Source organism: Thalia democratica, unplaced genomic scaffold (assembly GCF_965202585.1).
Source record: "Thalia democratica unplaced genomic scaffold, ktThaDemo2.hap1.1 HAP1_SCAFFOLD_1239, whole genome shotgun sequence".
NCBI classification, from domain to species: Eukaryota; Metazoa; Chordata; class Thaliacea; order Salpida; family Salpidae; genus Thalia; species Thalia democratica.
Window position 1 is genome coordinate 15001 of NW_028140138.1, and position 10000 is coordinate 25000.

General features: G+C 29.8%; 3 non-coding genes across 3 annotated transcripts in view; all 3 read left to right on the forward strand.

Moving 5' to 3' along the window:
* Positions 1-1316: 1316 nt before the first annotated feature.
* Positions 1317-1435, forward strand: LOC145848096 (5S ribosomal RNA). The gene has a single exon (XR_014371711.1). It is a non-coding gene; the product is annotated as a 5S ribosomal RNA (ribosomal RNA).
* Positions 1436-4290: 2855 nt separating this feature from the next.
* LOC145848091 (5S ribosomal RNA) lies at positions 4291-4409 on the forward strand. The gene has a single exon (XR_014371707.1). It is a non-coding gene; the product is annotated as a 5S ribosomal RNA (ribosomal RNA).
* Positions 4410-8252: 3843 nt separating this feature from the next.
* The window catches only part of LOC145848090 (small subunit ribosomal RNA), a 1808-nt gene continuing 60 nt past the window's right edge, over positions 8253-10000 (forward strand). Inside the window, exon 1 of the ribosomal RNA XR_014371706.1 lies at positions 8253-10000. This exon is cut by the window's right edge and continues 60 nt beyond it. This is a non-coding gene — a ribosomal RNA (small subunit ribosomal RNA).

A 10000-nucleotide genomic window follows, 5' to 3' on the forward strand; every position in this document is an offset into this window, starting at 1 on the left:
CTTACGTTAGTCCTTATGCGTTGCGAAGCTCAAAAAAAATATTTTCGACATTATAATAGAACAAACAAAGAAAATAGAAAAATTTTCCAAAAAAATAAAAAGTCGAAATTCGAAAAAAGAAGAAAAGTGGTCCTTTTCTAGGAGTTTTTTATTCCCAAAAAATGGGTTGATGTCCCCGTAACCCCTAAAAAAAGGGGGTCGAAATAACATTTTTTCATCATGCTTCAAATGGGCTGAAAAATTTTTTACGGGGTCTCTGGACCAAACAAAAACGATCTGTCGAGTCAGAATTCCGAAAATCGAAAATTCCCGAAATTTCTGTACTTAAAAGGCGGGGCGCCCACTATCGACAAAAGTGTGCCAAAACCCACAAACGTTGTGTTACGCGCGCTAAGATAAACACAAGCCTGATTGCTGAAAATGTATTCTATTTGAATAAGGTAAGTATCAACATCAAGGAAGCAATTCCTTTATTATAAACTCATACTCTGATATGCGCTAATATTGCTCGTGAATTGTTATTTAGTTTAAAAATATAATTTATATTACTTTTATTTTATTTTAATTCTATATAATAACTATTTTATATTTTTATTAAAAATTTTCTTGTTCAGTTTCTAAGCAACCACAGTTACGTTTATATGTTTAATTCTATTGTATTCTATATTTATCGATAATTTAATAAATGTTTTAAAAGACTATTCTGGTTTTCCACGCTCTCTTCAAAAATGTGAGTTCTTTTAATTCTTCCACTTAATTATTCATTTTAAAGTAAAACAACTAGTTATACATATTATTATATTATAATGTATGTGTATTAGATACTATTATTTTATAACATAAACATAGATGAGTTATTAAATTAAACGTCAAATATTTTATTACCTAAAATTAAGTTAATCGTAAAATCTGATGTAGTATGAGATATTCTTTAGAAACTAACTATAAATATTCTTGAAGTAAAACAAAACCATCTATAAATAGAACAATGAGAAATAGTAAAACAAACTAAACACAACATGTTTATTTTAACATTGTTTTTTATTTAGTTTAATCACTTAATAAACTTTACTTCTAATCATAGTATTTAATATAGAATATAGTTAACAATCTTTTAAACAAAGTCTTAAATAAAGTTACAGGGAGTAATTGTAATTAAAACACCAAAAAAAAAGGTTTTAATAAAAAAAATACTTACATCAAGTTAAAATTTTATAAGGATTAATTTTAAAATATCAAATTGATTGTAAATCAAGTGCAAATAGGTTTTTTAAACAAACCGAAGGGTTTATAAAGGCTTGTAAACGCTTTCAAACGCCTACGACCATACCACACTGAGCACACCCCATCTCGTCCGATCTGGGAAGTTAAGCAGTGTCGGGCGTGGTTAGTACTTAGATGGGTGACCGCTTGGGAATACCACGTGCCGTAGGCTTTTGCTTTTTGAATTCATCTTTTTTGTACTATTTTTCTTTCTGACCTATTTATACTTATTACTCGTTTATTTACATTTCTTTAACGCTTAAAAGAAAAGTAAATTCTAGTTATTAGCAAATAAAAACGTAAGCCAATCAGATAACGTTATTTGCTGTTTAAACCAATTAGAGCGCTAAAAAAGTGGTTTGACCAGTTTGAGATATCGAAAAAATAATGGCACCATCTTGTAGAGTACAATTTTCTGAGTTAAAATTAATACAATTAGTCTTTTATACTAAAACTTAAAAGTTTTTTTGTCCAAAAACAAATAAAAGCGTGGCTACTTGAAAAATCAAACGAAAATAAATTTTGCACTTTTGTATTGTGAGTCATAATAAGTTATTTACTGTTACCAACAGATACTAGCAAAAGCTTTTTAAAGTTTTGTATTAACTTAATGTATTTGTAATTACTTTTACTTAATAGAAACTATTGAATTACGTTTACTTAGTTTACTTTTGTATGTGTATTAAATATATAGCAATTTTGCTTGAACTTAAATAAAGATTATTAAACTATTAAAAGAAAACTATCAAAGTTTACTAACTCAAAAGCTAAATCTTAGTTATATTGTTATAAACATTTATGTTGTAATTTACTAATAACTAAATGAGTTTATTTCAAACAAAAAGAATTAAATAATGTTATGTTATGTCAAGCCTACTATATGAGGTATATAGGTATATAAGGTATACAAGCTTATGTTTGAAAGTTATAATAATTAAAATAAAAATAAATATTTAGTTGGTAAAATTTGTATTTAATATGCTTTGAAATTAGAGTTAGTATAGATGTTTTTTTTTAAATATAATAAATATAAGTATTTAGTTACTAATAATAAACTAAAATACCAATTTTGTAGTTATTACAAAAAAAAAAACTTATCTTACTTAAAGTTCACTGTAATTGAAACATTATACAAAAGCTTTATAATTATAAGCTTTGAATAATTCTATTTGAATAAATAATAGATTCATAACTATATTCATGTTTGCATATTTAAATTATAAAAAGTTAGTGTTTTGTGTATTGACTTTATGATTATTTTATTTTAGTAACTGTTAGTTTTATACTTTAATAAAAGAAATATGGTTAACAAGTAAGTTAAAAATGAAAGAAGCATAAAAAAACACACTAATTAACTGCTTATTCAATAGTTTGATTATTTAATTATTTTTCTGTTATATAGTTTAATCGTATTGTATAAAAAATACAGAGGTTTAAAGTAAGTTTGAATAAAAATAAAACAAAACATATAATATAAGCATTAGTTAAAATACATAGTTTTTTTTTCTAAAAAAATTTAATTCTTTAATAATAAGTAGTAATTTAAATAAAAAATAATACAAGTAAAGTTATACAATATATATACTATAGTTTGTCAAACTAGGCAAACACTACTAGGCAAAAAACAAACTAGGCAAAAAACCTACAAAGTAGGCCACCACTACAATCCTATGTTCCAACTGGAAATTCAATGAGATCGTTACTGTACTTGTGATGAACGTTGATAATCCCCAAGATTGTAAGTCGAAGGCCTTACCCAACCTAACCAGCGCACTGGTTTTCTTACAACTGAATTAATCAACATTTATTATTGAATATAATCATTATTGATAGATAGAGGAATGTTGACAATCAACAACAGATTGTAGGTCAAAGGCATTACTCGACCCAAGTACCCACAACCTAGATTGAACAACATTTATTAGATAGATTTGTTTAATGATAGATAGAGGAATATTGTCAATCCACAACAGATTGTAAGTCAAAGGCATTACTCGACCCAAGTACCCACAACCTAGATTGAACAACATTTGTTAGATAGATTAGTTAGATAGATAAATAGTACAGTATAATCTCAAAGAATTTGAAGCCCGAACATTGAACGATAGTGGTGTTTCGTGACGACTAGCGGGATTCGATCTTACAACCTTCTGCTTATGAGTCAGCTGATAAGACCACTGACCCACCGCGCCACGACAAAGATAAAGAAATATTTTGCTATATAAATAGGTTGATTTTTATAATTTTGTTATACAGTGTCAATTACAGTGAACTTCAAGTAAGATATACAACAGTATATATATTTCCGAGTCTGACTTTGAGTACTTTTTATATATTATTAACAAGATTTTTTAGGAGTAATATCTGTTTAGTTCTTTAATATATCTTTAAAATAATAATATTTTTTAAGGTGTTTAAAACTTTTAGAAGCTGTATGTAATGTCTTTTAGTTTAATAGTTCTTTTAAATTAGTAAAAAAAATAAACATGGTTGAGTTATCAAATTAAACAAAATAGAACGTCAAGTATTTAATTACTAAAATTAATTTAATTAAAAAAAAATCTCAGGTAATCTAAAATGTCAGGAATTATTTAAAAATAAATATAAATTTAAAACTTATTATATTGAAAAGATTGATGAATAATACTCTTGAATGTATGCAATGTTTGTATTTGTAATGCAATAACATAAATGGATAGATCAATGACAAATTGTAAACATATTGTATTATTTTATTTTACGATTTTATTTTATTTATTTAATAATTCAATAAACTTTACTTCTACTTTTCCTGGTCTTAGGTAATTTATAGATAACAATTATTTAAACAAACACTTTTGTACAGTTACAATACAGTTTTAGTACAGTTTGGGAGTAACTGTTGATTAAAAAAACAAAAAAAAAGTTAATTCAGGTTAAAATTTTATAAGGAATAATTTTAAAATATCAAATTGATTGTAAATCAAGTGCAAATAGGTTTTTTAAATAAACCGAAGGGTTTATAAAGGCTTGTAAACGCCTTCAAACGCCTACGACCATACCACACTGAGTACACCCCATCTCGTCCGATCTGGGAAGTTAAGCAGTGTCGGGCGTGGTTAGTACTTAGATGGGTGACCGCTTGGGAATACCACGTGCCGTAGGCCTTTGCTTTTTGAATTCATCTTTTTTGTACTATTTTTCTTTCTGACCTATTTATACTTATTACTCGTTTATTTACATTTCTTTAACGCTTAAAAGAAAAGAAAATTCTAGTTATTAGCAAACAAAAACCTTAGCCAATCAGATAACGTTATTTGCTGTTTGCTTATTTGCTGTTTAAACCAATTAGAGCGCTAAAAAAGTGGTTTGACCAGTTTGAGATATCGAAAAAATAATGGCACCATCTTGTAGAGTACAATTTTCTGAGTTAAAATTAATACAACTAGTCTTTTATACTAAAACTTTAAAGTCTTTTTGTCCAAAAACAAATAAAAGCGTGGCTACTTGAAAAATCAAACGAAAATAAATTTTGCACTTTTGTATTGTGAGTCATAATAAGTTATTTACTGTTACCAACAGATACTAGCAAAAGCTTTTTAAAGTTTTGTATTAACTTAATGTATTTGTACTTAGTTTAAATTAATAGAGTTTATTTGGTTTACTTTATTATGTGTATTGAATGTGCTAGTATCTAAAAATAAATACAACTAAAACAAAACAAACAAGGAGAGTACTTGAATAGAACCAACACAATTTACAGACCAGTTGTGTACTAAATTTAAAGAAATTCTGAATAGTGAATATGCAATTATTATTATAAGTTCAAAGTTCACTTTAATTTAAATTAATGTATTTTGTAAATTGGTTTTATTTAATACGATAGTAGTGAATTACTTTATTTAATTTACTTTAGTATGTGTTGTATAACTTTATTTAAACCAGAAGCAAAACGGGATTATACTTTCAATAAACTACACAATTTACAGACCAGTTGTGTACTAAATAAAAAGCTATTGTGAATGGTGAATATGCAATTATTATTATAAGTTTATAAGTTCACAGTTTACAAAAGCTTTAGAATTTAGTTACTATTTTGTTCATATTTGCATATCTAATTTATGAAAAGTTAGTGTTATGTGTATTGGCTTTTTAATTTCTTTATTTGTAGAACTGTTAGTTTTATATTCTAAAGAAACATTTTTAAATAAATATGTTTAACAAGTAACTTAAAAATGGAAGAAATATATTGTATATATTGAACTATTTATATTTATTCTAGCTATTTGCTTAGTGTATTTATTAATGTGATTATTTTATTTTGTTGTTTGTCTTATAGTTTAATCGTATTGTGTTGAAATATATATATAACAAATACAGAGGTTTAAAGTAAGTTTAAATGAAAATAAAATAAGACATATAGTTGAAATATAAGTTTAAAAAAATAGTTTTTTTTTTTTTTTTTTTCTTTGTTTGTTTGATTGTTTGTTTATTATATAATCGCGACGTGTCATTTTATTACTTTTAAGCATACTAAATATAATAATAGGTATAGTTATAGGAAAAATTCAATTAGTTTCTAATGTAATAAAAAAGTTTATTTCCACAAATAAATAAATACCTGAAAAATCAAATGAAAAATAAATTTCGCACTCCTGTATTGTGAGTCATAATAGGTTATTTACTGTTACCAACAGATACTAGCGAAGGCTTTTTAAAGTTCTATGTTAATTCAATGTATTTGTACTTAGTTTTATTAAAATGACAGTATTGATGGTTACGTTTATTAAGTATGTTTATTTAACGTTATGTAACTCAAGTAAAACCAGAAGCAAATAAGGAGACTACTTTCAATAAACTACACAATTTACATACCAATTGTATACTAAACTTAAAGCTATTCTATTTTATTCTTGATAGTTATTTTAAAGTTATTAAATTATACAAATGTATTTTGTAAAGTAGTTTTATAAAGTTACTATAGTTTATTTAACTTACTATAGTATGTGTTATATAATTTTAATTAAACCAGAAGCAAAAAGGGAGACTACTTTAAATAAACTACACCATTTATTGTTATATAACTCTAATAAAACCAGAAGCAAAAAGGGAGACTACTTTAAATGAACTACACAAATTAAAAATATATTATTATTTATAAATCAATCGTGTTGTGTTTCAAAATACATTTTTCAAATAATGTTTTACAAGTATTTATCAGTTATTTAGTTTTCTTTTTATAGTTTAGCCGTATTGTTTTATTTATTTGTTATTATTTTTATTTAATTGTTTGCTTATTATATTTATCGCCATGTGCTTAAAAAATAAAACAACTATAAAGGTTAAAAAAGTAAGTTTAAATAAAAATAAAATGAAACATACAAAATAAGCTTATGATTTTTTATTATTATTATTATTATTATTATTATTTTTATTTTATTGTTTGTTTATTATATCTATCGCCATGTGCTTAAAAAATAAAACAACTATAAAGGTTAAAAAAGTAAGTTTAAATAAAAATAAAATGAAACATACAAAATAAGCTTATGATTTTTTATTATTATTATTATTATTATTATTATTTTTATTTCATTGTTTGTTTATTATATCTATCGCGATGTGCTTAAAAAATAAAACAACTATAAAGGTTTAAAAAGTAAGTTTAAATAAAGATAAAATGAAACATATAAAATAAGCTTATGTTTGATTTTTTTATTTTACTTTTATTAAATTGTTTGCTTATTATATTTATCGCGATGTGCTTAAAAGAATAGAACAAATACAAAGGTTTAAATTGTAAGTTTTAAATAAAATAAAATGAAACATACAAAATAAGCTTATGATTTTTTATTATTATTATTATTATTATTATTATTATTTTTATTTCATTGTTTGTTTATTATATCTATCGCGATGTGCTTAAAAAATAAAACAACTATAAAGGTTTAAAAAGTAAGTTTAAATAAAGATAAAATGTAACATATAAAATAAGCTTATGTTTGATTTTTTTATTTTATTTTCATTTAATTGTTTGTTTATTATATTTATCGCAATCTGCTTAAAAAAATAAAACGAGTATTAAGGTTTGAAAAGTAAGTTTAAATAAAAATAAAATAAAAATATAAAATAAGCTTATGTTTTTTTTTTTTTTTTTTTTATTATTATTATTTTTATTCAATTTTTTGTTTATTATATTTATCGCAATGTGCTTAAAACGATAAAACAAATATAAAGATTTAAAAAGTACGCTTAAATAAAAAATAATACAAATAAAGTTTATTTATAATAAATATATATATATTTAAAACATTAAAAAAAGTAGTTTATACATATTTTTTTTTATTTATTTCTTTTAAACATATTAAATAAAGTATAAAAAAGTATTAAAACATTTAAACGTAGCATAAATAAGCTTAAAACATTAAAATAATCGAAAAGAAACAAAGAAATTGAAAAAAATCGGAAAAAATCGGCAAAAAAAGTTCAACAGCAACATTTGAGCATCATACACGTATGCATTACTTTACACTAGTGAGAGAGACGTGTTTGTGCGTTCGGTCGACTTGACGAGAAAGCGGGCTTAAAGCATTACTGTTTAGCACCCGAGGCGCGGCTATTGCAGCGGCGGCGAACGTGCTATGTAAACGCATTGGAGCAGCGTATGAAAAACTACAAGCGTCCAGCGGCGGTAGGCTTATAGCTTTGCGAAGTCGTCGAGACGAGTAGCCGACGCAGGCAGGCACGGCTCGAGGCGGGTAACTGCAGCAGACAGATGGCGTGTTGCTGCTGACGAGTTAACCGGCAGAAGGCAAACGGTTGGTCGGGAGAAAGAACAGTCAGTTGTATAGCTGCATGCTGCAGTCGACGCGGGCTGGCGCTTTAAACAGCAAAAGGCCGGCGCCGACTTTCAGTAACGTTCGCAAGGCTTTTAAGCCGAGTGATAGAAAAGGTCTGTATTTATACAGTAAAAACGCTCAGTCGAGCAACGGGTTTAAACGCCCTCGGATAGTTATCTGGTTGATCCTGCCAGTAGTCATATGCTTGTCTCAAAGATTAAGCCATGCAAGTGTAAGTACGAGCTCACGTACAGTGAAACTGCGAATGGCTCATTAAATCAGTTATGGTTCATTTGATTGTACGCTTTTACATGGATAACTGTGGCAATTCTAGAGCTAATACATGCGTAAAGCGCCGAACTGACGTGAGGCGCGCATTTATCAGACCAAAACTAACCGGCTTTCGGGTCGTTACAATGGTGACTCTGGATAAGCTTGCGGATCGCACGGCCTAGTGCTGGCGACATCTCATTAAAGCAACTGCCCTATCAACTATCGTCGGTACGGTATCGGCCTACCGAGGTTGTAACGGGTGACGGAGAATCAGGGTTCGATTCCGGAGAGGGAGCCTGAGAAACGGCTACCACATCCAAGGAAGGCAGCAGGCGCGCAAATTACCCATTCCCGGCTCGGGGAGGTAGTGACGAAAAATAACAATGCAGACCTCGTACGAGGTCCTGCAATTGGAATGAGTACACTTTAAACTTTTTAACGAGTATCCATTGGAGGGCAAGTCTGGTGCCAGCAGCCGCGGTAATTCCAGCTCCAAAAGTGTATATTTAAGTTGTTGCGGTTGAAAAGCTCGTAGTTGGATATAGGGACGGCGAGGTTGGTCGGTCGAAAGGCTAGCACTGGCCTTGTTGTTCTTGTTGGTCGGTGCCTTCGCGGTGCTCTTAACTGAGTGTTGCGGTGGTCCGGCAAGTTTACCTTGAAAAAATTAGAGTGTTCAAAGCAGGCTTTACGCTTGTATAATGTTGCATGGAATAATGGAATAGGACCTCGGTTCTATTTTGTTGGTTTTCGGAGCACGAGGTAATGATTAATAGGAACGGACGGGGGCATCCGTACTGTGCCGTTAGAGGTGAAATTCTTGGATCGGCGCAAGACGAACGACTGCGAAAGCATTTGCCAAGAATGTTTTCTTTAATCAAGAGCGAAAGTCAGAGGTTCGAAGACGATCAGATACCGTCCTAGTTCTGACCTTAAACGATGCCGACTAGCGATCGGGCAGTGTCGAACTTAAGAACTGTCCGGCAGCTTCCGGGAAACCAAAGTCTTTGGGTTCCGGGGGAAGTATGGTTGCAAAGCTGAAACTTAAAGGAATTGACGGAAGGGCACCACCAGGAGTGGAGCCTGCGGCTTAATTTGACTCAACACGGGAAATCTCACCCGGCCCGGACACAGCGAGGATTGACAGATTGAGAGCTCTTTCTTGATTCTGTGGGTGGTGGTGCATGGCCGTTCTTAGTTGGTGGAGCGATTTGTCTGGTTAATTCCGATAACGAACGAGACTCTTACTTGCTAAATAGCTGCTCGACCCATTGGGTCGGAGACAACTTCTTAGAGGGACTAGTGGCGTTTAGCCACACGAGATTGAGCAATAACAGGTCTGTGATGCCCTTAGATGTTCGGGGCCGCACGCGCGCTACACTGACCGGATCATCGTGTGTTCCCTAGGCCGAAAGGTCCGGGTAATCCGTTGAACCCCGGTCGTGCTAGGGATAGGGACTTGCAATTGTTTCCCTTGAACGAGGAATTCCCAGTAAGCGCGAGTCATTAGCTTGCGTTGATTACGTCCCTGCCCTTTGTACACACCGCCCGTCGCTACTACCGATTGAATGGTTTAGTGAGGTCCTCCGATTGAGCCTGGTACGTGCGGCAACGCACTCGCCGGTGTTCGAAAAGACGATCGAACTTGATCA